This window comes from Schistocerca serialis, chromosome 2, assembly GCF_023864345.2.
Source record: "Schistocerca serialis cubense isolate TAMUIC-IGC-003099 chromosome 2, iqSchSeri2.2, whole genome shotgun sequence".
In the NCBI taxonomy this organism is placed as follows: Eukaryota; Metazoa; Arthropoda; class Insecta; order Orthoptera; family Acrididae; genus Schistocerca; species Schistocerca serialis.
In genome coordinates this window covers 80,976,510-80,989,690 of record NC_064639.1, presented here as the reverse complement: position 1 = coordinate 80,989,690, position 13,181 = coordinate 80,976,510, and positions in this window count along the sequence as shown.

Sequence of the window (13,181 nt, the reverse complement as noted above, 5' to 3'; positions counted from 1 at the left end):
CACTCCAACTTTCTATGATTTGAACCTCTCCTGTGAGTCCAGTTTTAGATTCTGATGCTTCACTTTAGGATTACTGTATTCCTTGCACCTTCTGCTTGACGATGAAACACAGAAATTACTTCTGAATATAATACAAAAAACACAATGCAGACTTAAGTACAAGAGGACTGACACTCTAGCTTTCTATGATTTGAACCTCTCCTGTGAGTCAAGTTTCAGATTCCGATGCTTCACTTCAGGTTTACTGTATACCTTGGACCTTCTTATTGACGACGAATCACAGAAATTGCATCCGAATATAATTCAAAAGGCACAATGTCGACCTAAGTACAAGAAGACTGACACTCTAACTTTCTATGATTTGAACCTCTCCTGTGAGTCCAGTTTTAGATTCCGATTCTTCACTTCAGGTTTACTGTATCCCTTTGTCCTTCTTATTGACGATGAAACACAGAAATTGCATCCGAATTTATCACAAAAGCCACAAAGCCGACTGAAGTACAAGTGGACAGACACTATAACTTCCTTTGATTTAAACCTGTCCTGTGAGTCCTGTTTTAGATTCCGAATCTTCACTTCAGGTTTACCGTATACCTTGGACCTTCTTATTGACGATGAATCACAGAAATTGCATCCGAATATAATTCAAAAGGCACAATGTCGACCTAAGTACAAGAAGACTGACACTCTAACTTTCTATGATTTGAACCTCTCCTGTGAGTCCAGTTTTAGATTCCGATTCTTCACTTCAGGTTTACTGTATCCCTTTGTCCTTCTTATTGACGATGAAACACAGAAATTGCATCCGAATTTAATACTAAAGGCACAATGCCGACTTAAGTACAAAAGGACTGACACTCTAACTTACTATGTCTTGAACCTCACCTGTGAGTCCAGTTTTAGATTCCCATGCTTCACTTCAGGTTTGCTGTATACCTTGGACCCTTTTATTGACGATGAAACACAGTAATTGCATTAGAATTTAATACAAAAGGCACAATGCCGACTTAAGTACAAGAGGACTGACACCCTTAATTTCTATGATTTGAACCTCTCCTGTGAGTCCAGTTTGAGATTCCGATGCTTCACTTCAGGTTTCCTGTATCCCTTGGTCCTTTTTATTGACGATGAAACATAGAAATTGCATCCGAATTTAACACAAAAGGCACAATGCCGACTTAAGTAGAAGAGGAGTGACACTCTAACTTTATATGATTTGAACCTCTCCTGTGAGTCCAGTTTGAGATTCTGATGCTTTACTTCGGGTTTACTGTATCCCCTGGACCTTCTTATTGACGAAGAAACACAGAAATTGCATCCGAATTTAATACAAAAGGCACAATGCCGACTTAAGTAAATGAGGACTGACACTCTAACTGTCTTTGATTTAAACTTCTCCTGTGAGTCCAGTTTTAGATTCCGATGCTTCACTTCAGGTTTACTGTATCCCTTGGTCCTTCTTATTGCCGGCGAAACACAGAAATTGCATCCAAATTTAATACAAAAGGTACAATGTCGACTTAAGTACAAGTGGACTGACACTCTAACTTTCTATGATTTGAACCTCACCTGTGAGTCCAGTTTTAGATTCCGATGCTTCACTTTCGGTTTACTGTATACCTTGGATCTTCTTATTGACGATGATACACAGAAATTGCATCCGAATTTAATACAAAATTCACGATGCAGACTTAAGTACAAGAGGACTGACACTCTAACTTTCTATGATTTGAACGTCTCCTGTGAGCCCAGTTTTAGATTCCGATGCTTCACTTCAGGTTTACTGTATACCTAGGACCTTGTTATTGACGATGAAACACAGAAATTGCATCCGAATTTAACACAAAAGGCACAATGCCGACTTAAGTAGAAGAGGAGTGACACTCTAACTTTCTATGATTCGCACCACTCTTGTGAGTCCAGTTTTAAATTCCGATGCTTTACTTAAGGTTTACTGTATCCCTTGGACCTTCTTATTGACGATGAAACACAGAAATTGCATCCGAATTTGATACAAAAGGCACAATGCCGAATTAAGTACAAGAGGTCTGACACTCTAACTTTCAATGATTTGAACCTCTCCTGTGAGTCCAGTCTTAGATTCCGATGCTTCACTTCAGGTTTACTGTTTACCTTGGACCTTCTTATTGACGATGATACACAGAAATTGCATCCGAATTTAGTACAAAAGCCACGATGCAGACTTAAGTACAAGAGGACAGACACTCTAACTTTCTTTGATTGAAACCTCTCCTGTGAGTCCAGTTTTAGATTCCGATGCTTCACTTCAGGTTTACTGTATACCTTGGACCTTCTTATTGACGATGAAACACAGATGTTGCATCAGAAATTAATTCAAAAGGCACAATGCCGACTTAAGTACAAGAGGACTGACACTCTAATTTTCTATGATTTGAACCTCTCCTGTGAGTCCAGTTTTAGATTCTGATGCTTCACTTTAGGATTACTGTATTCCTTGCACCTTCTGCTTGACGATGAAACACAGAAATTACATCGGAATATAATACAAAAAACACAATGCAGACTTAAGTACAAGAGGACTGACACTCTAACTTTCTATGATCTGAACCTCTCCTGTGAGTCAAGTTTCAGATTCCGATGCTTCACTTCAGGTTTACTGTATACCTTGGACCTTCTTATTGACGATGAATCACAGAAATTGCATCCGAATTTATCACAAAAGGCACAATGCCGACTGAAGTACAAGTGGACAGACACTATAACTTCCTTTGATTTAAACCTGTCCTGTGAGTCCTGTTTTAGATTCCGAATCTTCACTTCAGGTTTACTGTATACCTTGGACCTTCTTATTGACGATGAAACACAGATATTGCATCAGAAATTTATTCAAAAGGCACAATGCCGACTTAAGTACAAGAGGACTGACACTCTAACTTTCTATGATTTGAACCTCTCCTGTGAGTCGAGTTTTAGATTCCGATGCTTCACTTCAGGCTTACTGTATACCTAGGACCTTCTTATTGACGATGAAACACAGAAATTGCATCCGAATTTAACACAAAGGCACAATGCCGACTTAAGTAGAAGAGGAGTGACACTCTAACTTTCTATGATTCGCACCACTCTTGTGAGTCCAGTTTTAAATTCCGATGCTTTACTTAAGGTTTACTGTATCCCTTGGACCTTCTTACTGACGATGAAACACAGAAATTGCATCCGAATTTAATACAAAAGGCACAATGCCGAATTAAGTACAAGAGGTCTGACACTCTAACTTTCTATGATTTGAACCTCTCCTGTGAGTCGAGTTTTAGATTCCGATGCTTCACTTCAGGTTTACTGTATACCTTCGACCTTCTTATTGACGATGAAACACAGAAGTTGCATCCGAATTTAATACAAATGGCACAATGCAGACTTAAGTACAAGAGGACTAACACTCCAACTTTCTATGATTTGAACCTCTCCTGTGAGTCCAGTTTTAGATTCTGATGCTTCACTTCACGATTACTGTATTCCTTGCACCTTGTGCTTGACGGTGAAACACAGAAATTATATCCGAATCTAATACAAAGAACACAATGCAGACTTAAGTACAAGAGGACTGACACTCTAACTTTCTATGATTTGAACCTCTCCTGTGAGTCAAGTTTCAGATTCCGATGCTTCACTTCAGGTTTACTGTATACCTTGGACCTTCTTAATGACGATGAATCACAGAGATTGCATCCGAATTTATCACAAAAGGCACAATGCCGGCTGAAGTACAACAGGACAGACACTCTAACTTCCTTTGATTTAAACCTGTCCTGTGAGTCCTGTTGTCGATTCCGAAGCTTCACTTCAGGTTTACTGTATTCCTTGGACCTTCTTATTGACAATGAATCACAGAAATTGCATCCGAATTTAATACAAGTGGCACACTGTCGACTTAAGTACAAGAAGACTGACACTCCTACTTTTTATGAATTGAACCTCTCCTGTGAGTCCAGTTTCAGATTCCGATTCTTCACTTCAGGTTTACGGTATCCCTTGGTCCTTCTTATTGACGATGAAACACAGAAATTGCATCCGAATTTAATACTAAAGGCACAATGCGGACTTAAGTACAAAAGGACTGACACTCTAACTTACTATGTTTTGAACCTCACCTGTGAGTTCAGTTTTAGATTCCCATGCTTCACTTCAGGTTTGCTGTATATCTTGGACCATTTTATTGACGATGAAACACAGAAATTGCATCCGAATTTAATACAAAAGGCACAATGCCTACTTAAGTACAAGAGGACTGACGACCGTAATTTCTATGATTTGAACCTCTCCTGTGAGTCCAGTTTGAGACTCCGATGCTTCACTTCAGGTTTACTGTATCCCTTGGTCCTTCTTATTGACGATGAAACACAGAAATTGCATCCGAATGTTATACAAATGCACAATGCCGACTTAAGTTAAAGAGGACTGACACTCTAACTTTCTTTGATTTAAACTTCTCCTGTGAGTCCAGTGTTAGATTCCGATGCTTCACTTCAGGTTTACTGTATACCTTGGACCTTTTTATTGACGATGAAACACAGAAATTGCTTCCGAATTTAATACAAAAGGCACGATGCAGATTTAAGTGCATGTTGACTGACACTCTAACTTTCTATGGTTTGAACCTCTCCTGTGAGTCCAGTTTTAGATTCCGATGCTTCACTTCCGGTTTACTGTATCCCTTGGGCATTCTTATTGACGATGAAACACAGAAATTCCATCCGAATTTAATACAAAAGGCAAAATTCCGACTTAAGTAAAAGAGGACTGACACTCTAATTTTCTATGATTTGAACCTGTCCTGTGAGTTGAGTTATAGATTCCGATGCTTCACTTCAGGTTTACTGTATACCTTGGACCTTCTTATTGATGAAGAAAAACACAGAAATTGCATCCGAATTTAATACAAAAGGCACAATGCCGACTTAAGTACAAGAGGACTGACACTCTAACTTTCTTTCATTTGAACCTCTCCTGTGAGTCCAGTTTTAGATTGCGAATCTTCACTTCAGGTTTACTGTATCCCTTGGTCCTTCTTATTGGCGATGAAACACAGAAATTGCATCCGAATTTAATACAAAATTCACAATGCCGACTTAAGTACAAGAGGACTGACACTCTAAAATTCTATGATTTGAACCTCACCTGTGAGTCCAGTTGTAGATTCTAATGCTTCATTTCAGGTTTACTGTATACCTTGGACCCTTTTATTGACGATGAAACACAGAAATTGCATCCGAATTTAATAGAAAAGGCACAATGCCGACTTAAGTACAAGAGGACTGACACCCTAAATTTCTATGATTTGAACCTCTCCTGTGAGTCCAGTTATAGATTCCGATGCTTCACTTCGGGTTTACTGTATCCCTTGGTCCTTCTTATTGACGATGAAATACAGAAATTGCATCCGAATTTAATACAAAAGGCACAATGCCGATGTAAGTACAAGAGGACAGACACTCTAACTTTCAATGATTTGAACCTCTCCTGTGAGTCCAGTTTGAGATTCTGATGATTTACTTCATGTTTACTGTATCCCTTGGACCTTCTTATTGACGAAGAAACACAGAAATTGCATCCGAATTTAATACAAAAGGCACAATGCCGACTTAAGTAAATGAGGACTGACACTCTAACTGTCTTTGATTTAAACTTCTCCTGTGAGTCCAGTTTTAGTTTCCGATGCCTCACTTCAGGTTTACTGTATCCCTTGGTCCTTCTTATTGCCGGCGAAACACAGAAATTGCATCCGAATTTAATACAAAAGGTACAATGTCGACTTAAGTACAAGCGGACTGACACTATAACTTTCTATGATTTGAACCTCTCCTGTGAGTCGAGTTTTAGATTCCCATGCTTCACTTCAGGTTAACTGTATCCCTTGGACCTTCTTATTGACGATAAAACACAGAAATTGCAACCGACTTTAATACAAAAGGCACAATGCTGACTTAAGTACAAGAAGACAGAACCCCTAACTTTCTTTGATTTAAACCTCTCCTGTGAGTCCAGTTTTAGATTCCGATGCTTTACTTCAGGTTTACTGTATACCTTGGACCTTCGTATTGACGTTGAAACACAGAAATTGCATCCGAATTTTATACAAAAGGCACAATGCCGACTTAAGTACAAGAGGGCTGACACTCTATGTTTCTATGACTTGGACCTCTCCTGTGAGTCCAGGTTTAGATTCCGATGTTCCGCTTCCGGTTTACTGTATACCTTGGAGCTTCTTATTCACGATGAAACACAGAAATTGCATCCGAATTTAATACAAAAGGCACTATGCCGACTTAAGTACATTAGGACTGACACTCTAACTTTCTATGATTTGAACCTCTCCTGTGAGTCCGGTTTTAGATTCAGATGCTTCGCTTCGGGTTTACTGTATACCTTGGACCTTCTTATTGACGATGAAACACAGATATTGCATTCGAATTTCATACAAATGGCACAATGCAGACTTAAGTACAAGAGGACTAACACTCCAAATTTCTATGATTTGAACCTCTCCTGTGAGTCCAGTTTTAGTTTCTGATGCTTCACTTTAGGATTACTGTATTCCTTGCACCTTCTGCTTGACGATGAAACACAGAAATTATATCTGAATATAATACAAAAAACACAATGCAGACTTAAGTACAAGAGGACTGACACTCTAACTTTCTATGATTTGAACCTCTCCTGTGAGTCAAGTTTCAGATTCCGATGCTTCACTTCAGGTTTACTGTATACCTTGGACCTTCTTATTGACGATGAATCACAGAAATTGCATCCGAATTTATCACAAAAGGCACAATGCTGACTGAAGTAAAAGTGGACAGACACTATAACTTCCTTTGATTTAAACCTGTCCTGTGAGTCCTGTTTTAGATTCCGAATCTTCACTTCAGGTTTACTGCATACCTTGGACCTTCTTATTGACGATGAATCACAGAAATTGCATCCGAATATAATTCAAAAGGCACAATGTCGACCTAAGTACAATAAGACTGACACTCTAACTTTCTATGATTTGAACCTCTCCTGTGAGTCCAGTTTTAGATTCCGATTCTTCACTTCAGGTTTACTGTATCCCTTGAACCTTCTTATTGACGATGAAACACAGAAATTGCATCCGAATTTAATGCTAAAGGCACAATGCCGTCTTAAGTACAAAAGGACTGACACTCTAACTTACTATGTTTTGAACCTCACCTGTGAGTCCAGTTTTAGATTCCCATGCTTCACTTCAGGTTTCCTGTATACCTTGGACCTTTTTATTGACGATGAAACATAGAAATTGCATCCGAATTTAATACAAAAGGCACAATGCCGACTTAAGTACTAGAGGACTGACACCCTTAATTTCTATGATTTGAACCTCTCCTGTGAGTCAAGTTTGAGATTCCGATGTTTCACTTCAGGTTTCCTGTATCCCTTGGTCCTTTTTATTGACGATGAAACACAGAAAATGCATCCGAATGTTGTACAAAAGGCACAATGCCGACTTAAGTAAAAGAGGACTGACACTCTAACTTTCTATAATTTGAACGTCTCCTGTGAGTCCAGTTTTAGATTCCGATGCTTCACTTCAGGTTTATTGTATCCCTTGGACATTTTTATTGACGATGAGACACAGAAATTCCATCCGAATTTCATACAAAAGGCAAAATTCCGACTTAAGTACAAGAGGACTGACACTCTAATTTTCTATGATTTGAACCTGTCCTGTGAGTTGAGTTATAGATTCCGATGCTTCACTTCAGGTTTACTGTATACCTTGGACCACCTTATTGATGAACAAACACAGAAATTGCATCCGAATTTAGTACAACATGCACAATGCCGACTTAAGTACAAGAGGACTGACACTCTAACTTGCTATGATTTGAACCTCACCTGTTAGTCCAGTTTTAGATTCCCATGCTTCACTTCAAGTTTACTGTATCCCTTGGATCTTTTTATTGACGATGAAACACAGAAATTGCATCCGAATTTAATACAAAAGGCACAATGCTGACTTAAGTAAAAGAGGACTGACACTCTAACTTACTTTGATTTAAACTTCTCCTGTGAGTCCAGTTTTAGATTCCGATGCTTCACTTCAGGTTTACTGTATCCCTTGGACCTTCTTATTGGCGCTGAAACACAGAAATTGCATCCGAATTTAATAAAAAAGTAAAATGTCGCCTTAAGTACAAGAGGAGTGACACTCTAACTTTCTATGATTTGAAACTCTCCTGTGAGTTGAGTTTTAGATTCCGATGCTTCACTTCAGGTTTACTGTATACCTTGGACCTTCTTATTGATTGTCAAACACAGAAATTGCATCCGAAATTGATACAAAAATCACAATGCCGACTTAAGTACAAGAGGCCTGACACTCTAAAATTCTATAATTAGAACCTCACCTGTGAGTCCAGTTGTAGATTCCCATGCCTCACTTCAGGTTTACTGTATACCTTGGACCCTTTTATTGACGATGAAACGCAGATATTGCATCCGAATTTAATAGAAAAGGCACAATGCCGACTTAAGTACAAGAGGACTGACACCCTAAATTTCTATGATTTGAACCTCTCCTGTGAGTCCAGTTATAGATTCCGATGCTTCACTTCGGGTTTACTGTATCCCTTGGTCCTTCTTATTGACGATGAAATTCAGAAATTGCATCCGAATTTAATACAAAAGGCACAATGCCGACTTAAGTACAAGAGGACTGACACCCTAAATTTCTATGATTTCAACCTCTCCTGTGAGTCCAGTTATAGATTCCGATGCCTCACTTCGGGTTTACTGTATCCCTTGGTCCTTCTTACTGACGATGAAATACAGAAATTGCATCCGAATTTAATACAAAAGGCACAATGCCGACTTAAGTACAAGAGGACAGACACTCTAACTTTCTATGATTTGAACCTCTCCTGTGAGTCCAGTTTGAGATTCTGATGATTTACTTCAGGTTTACTGTATCCCTTGGACCTTCTTATTGACGAAGAAACACAGAAATTGCATCCGAATTTAATACAAAAGGCACAATGCCGACTTAAGTAAATGAGGACTGACACTCTAACTGTCTTTGATTTAAACTTCTCCTGTGAGTCCAGTTTTAGATTCCGATGCTTCACTTCAGGTTTACTGTATCCCTTGGTCCTTCTTATTGCCGGCGAAACACAGAAATTGCATCCGAATTTAATACAAAAGGTACAATGTCGACTTAAGTACAAGCGGACTGACACTATAACTTTCTATGATTTGAACCTCTCCTGTGAGTCGAGTTTTAGATTCCCATGCTTCACTTCAGGTTAACTGTATCCCTTGGACCTTCTTATTGACGATGAAACACAGAAATTGCAACCGACTTTAATACAAAAGGCACAATGCTGACTTAAGTACAAGAGGACAGAACCCCTAACTTTCTTTGATTTAAACCTCTCCTGTGAGTCCAGTTTTAGATTCCGATGCTTTACTTCAGGTTTACTGTATACCTTGGACCTTCGTATTGACGTTGAAACACAGAAATTGCATCCGAATTTTATACAAAAGGCACAATGCCGACTTAAGTACAAGAGGGCTGACACTCTAAGTTTCTATGACTTGGACCTCTCCTGTGAGTCCAGGTTTAGATTCCGATGTTCCGCCTCCGGTTTACTGTATACCTTGGAGCTTCTTATTCACGATGAAACACAGAAATTGCATCCGAATTTAATACAAAAGGCACAATGCCGACTTAAGTACATTAGGACTGACACTCTAACTTTCTATGATTTGAACCTCTCCTGTGAGTCCGGTTTTAGATTCAGATGCTTCGCTTCAGGTTTACTGTATACCTTGGACCTTCTTATTGACGATGAAACACAGATATTGCATTCGAATTTCATATAAATGGCACAATGCAGACTTAAGTACAAGAGGACTAACACTCCAAATTTCTATGATTTGAACCTCTCCTGTGAGTCCAGTTTTAGTTTCTAATGCTTCACTTTAGGATTACTGTATTCCTTGCACCTTCTGCTTGACGATGAAACACAGAAATTATATCTGAATATAATACAAAAAACACAATTCAGACTTAAGTACAAGAGGACTGACACTCTAACTTTCTATGATTTGAACCTCTCCTGTGAGTCAAGTTTCAGATTCCGATGCTTCACTTCAGGTTTACTGTATACCTTGGACCTTCTTATTGACGATGAATCACAGAAATTGCATCCGAATTTATCACAAAAGGCACAATGCTGACTGAAGTACAAGCGGACAGACACTATAACTTCCTTTGATTTAAACCTGTCCTGTGAGTCCTGTTTTAGATTCCGAATCTTCACTTCAGGTTTACTGCATACCTTGGACCTTCTTATTGACGATGAATCACAGAAATTGCATCCGAATATAATTCAAAAGGCACAATGTCGACCTAAGTACAATAAGACTGACACTCTAACTTTCTATGATTTGAACCTCTCCTGTGAGTCCAGTTTTAGATTCCGATTCTTCACTTCAGGTTTACTGTATCCCTTGAACCTTCTTATTGACGATGAAACACAGAAATTGCATCCGAATTTAATACTAAAGGCACAATGCCGACTTAAGTACAAAAGGACTGACACTCTAACTTACTATGTTTTGAACCTCACCTGTGAGTCCAGTTTTAGATTCCCATGCTTAACTTCAGGTTTCCTGTATACCTTGGACCTTTTTATTGACGATGAAACATAGAAATTGCATCCGAATTTAATATAAAAGGCACAATGCCGACTTAAGTACTAGAGGACTGACACCCTTAATTTCTATGATTTGAACCTCTCCTGTGAGTCAAGTTTGAGATTCCGATGTTTCACTTCAGGTTTCCTGTATCCCTTGGTCCTTTTTATTGACGATGAAACACAGAAAATGCATCCGAATGTTGTACAAAAGGCACAATGCCGACTTAAGTAAAAGAGGACTGACACTCTAACTTTCTATAATTTGAACCTCTCCTGTGAGTCCAGTTTTAGATTCCGATGCTTCACTTCAGGTTTATTGTATCCCTTGGACATTTTTATTGACGATGAGACACAGAAATTCCATCCGAATTTCATACAAAAGGCAAAATTCCGACTTAAGTACAAGAGGACTGACACTCTAATTTTCTATGATTTGAACCTGTCCTGTGAGTTGAGTTATAGATTCCGATGCTTCACTTCAGGTTTACTGTATACCTTGGACCACCTTATTGATGAACAAACACAGAAATTGCATCCGAATTTAGTACAAAATGCACAATGCCGACTTAAGTACAAGAGGACTGACACTCTAACTTGCTATGATTTGAACCTCACCTGTTAGTCCAGTTTTAGATTCCCATGCTTCACTTCAGGTTTACTGTATTCGTTGGATCTTTTTATTGACGATGAAACACAGAAATTGCATCCGAATTTAATACAAAAAGCACAATGCTGACTTAAGTAAAAGAGGACTGACACTCTAACTTACTTTGATTTAAACTTCTCCTGTGAATCCAGTTTTAGATTCCGATGCTTCACTTCAGGTTTACTGTATCCCTTGGACCTTCTTATTGGCGCTGAAACACAGAAATTGCATCCGAATTTAATAAAAAAGTAAAATGTCGCCTTAAGTACAAGAGGAGTGACACTCTAACTTTCTATGATTTGAACCTCTCCTGTGAGTTGAGTTTTAGATTCCGATGCTTCACTTCAGGTTTACTGTATACCTTGGACCTTCTTATTGATTGTCAAACACAGAAATTGCATCCGAAATTGATACAAAAATCACAATGCCGACTTAAGTACAAGAGGCCTGACACTCTAAAATTCTATGATTAGAACCTCACCTGTGAGTCCAGTTGTAGATTCCCATGCCTCTCTTCAGGTTTACTGTATACCTTGTACCCTTTTATTGACTATGAAACACAGATATTGCATCCGAATTTAATAGAAAAGGCACAATGCCGACTTAAGTACAAGAGGACTGACACCCTAAATTTCTATGATTTGAACCTCTCCTGTGAGTCCAGTTATAGATTCCGATGCTTCACTTCGGGTTTACTGTATCCCTTGGTCCTTCTTATTGACGATGAAATTCAGAAATTGCATCCGAATTTAATACAAAAGGCACAATGCCGACTTAAGTACAAGAGGACTGACACTCTAACTTTCTATGATTTGAACCTCTCCTGTGAGTCAAGTTTGAGTTTCTGATGCTTTACTTCAGGTTTACTGTATCCCTTGGCCCTTCTTATTGACGAAGAAACACAGAAATTGCATCCGAATTTAATACAAAAGGCACAATGCCGACTTAAGTAAATGAGGACTGACACTCTAACTGTCTTTGATTGAAACTTCTCCTGTGAGTCCAGTTTTAGATTCCGATGCTTCACTTCAGGTTTACTGTATCCCTTGGTCCTTCTTATTGTCGATGAAACACAGAAATTGCATCCGAATTTAATACAAAAGGTACAATGTCGACTGAAGTACAAGAGGACTGACACTCTAACTTTCTATCATTTGAACCTCTAATGTGAGTCCAGTTTTAGATTCGGATGCTTCACATCAGGTTTACTGTATACCTTGGACCTTCTTATTGACGATGAAACACAGAAATAGCATCCGAATTTAATACAAAAGGCACAATGCCGACTTAAGTACAAGAGGACTGACACTCTAACTTTCTTTCATTTGAACCTCTCCTGTGAGTCCAGTTTTAGATTGCGAACTTCACTTCAGGTTTACTGTATCCCTTGGTCCTTCTTATTGACGATGAAACACAGAAATTGCATCCGAATTAAATACAAAATGCACAATGCCGACTTAAGTACAAGAGGACTGACACTCTAAAATTCTATGATTTGAACCTCACCTGTGAGTCCAGGTTTAGATTCCGATGTTCCGCTTCCGGTTTACTGTATACCTTGGAGCTTCTTATTCACGATGAAACACAGAAATTGCATCCGAATTTAATACAAAAGGCACAATGCCGACTTAAGTACATTAGGACTGACACTCTAACTTTCTATGATTTGAACCTCTCCTGTGAGTCCGGTTTTAGATTCAGATGCTTCGCTTCAGGTTTACTGTATACCTTGGATCTTCTTATTGACGATGAAACACAGATATTGCATTCGAATTTCATACAAATGGCACAATGCAGACTTAAGTACAAGAGGACTAACACTCCAAATTTCTATG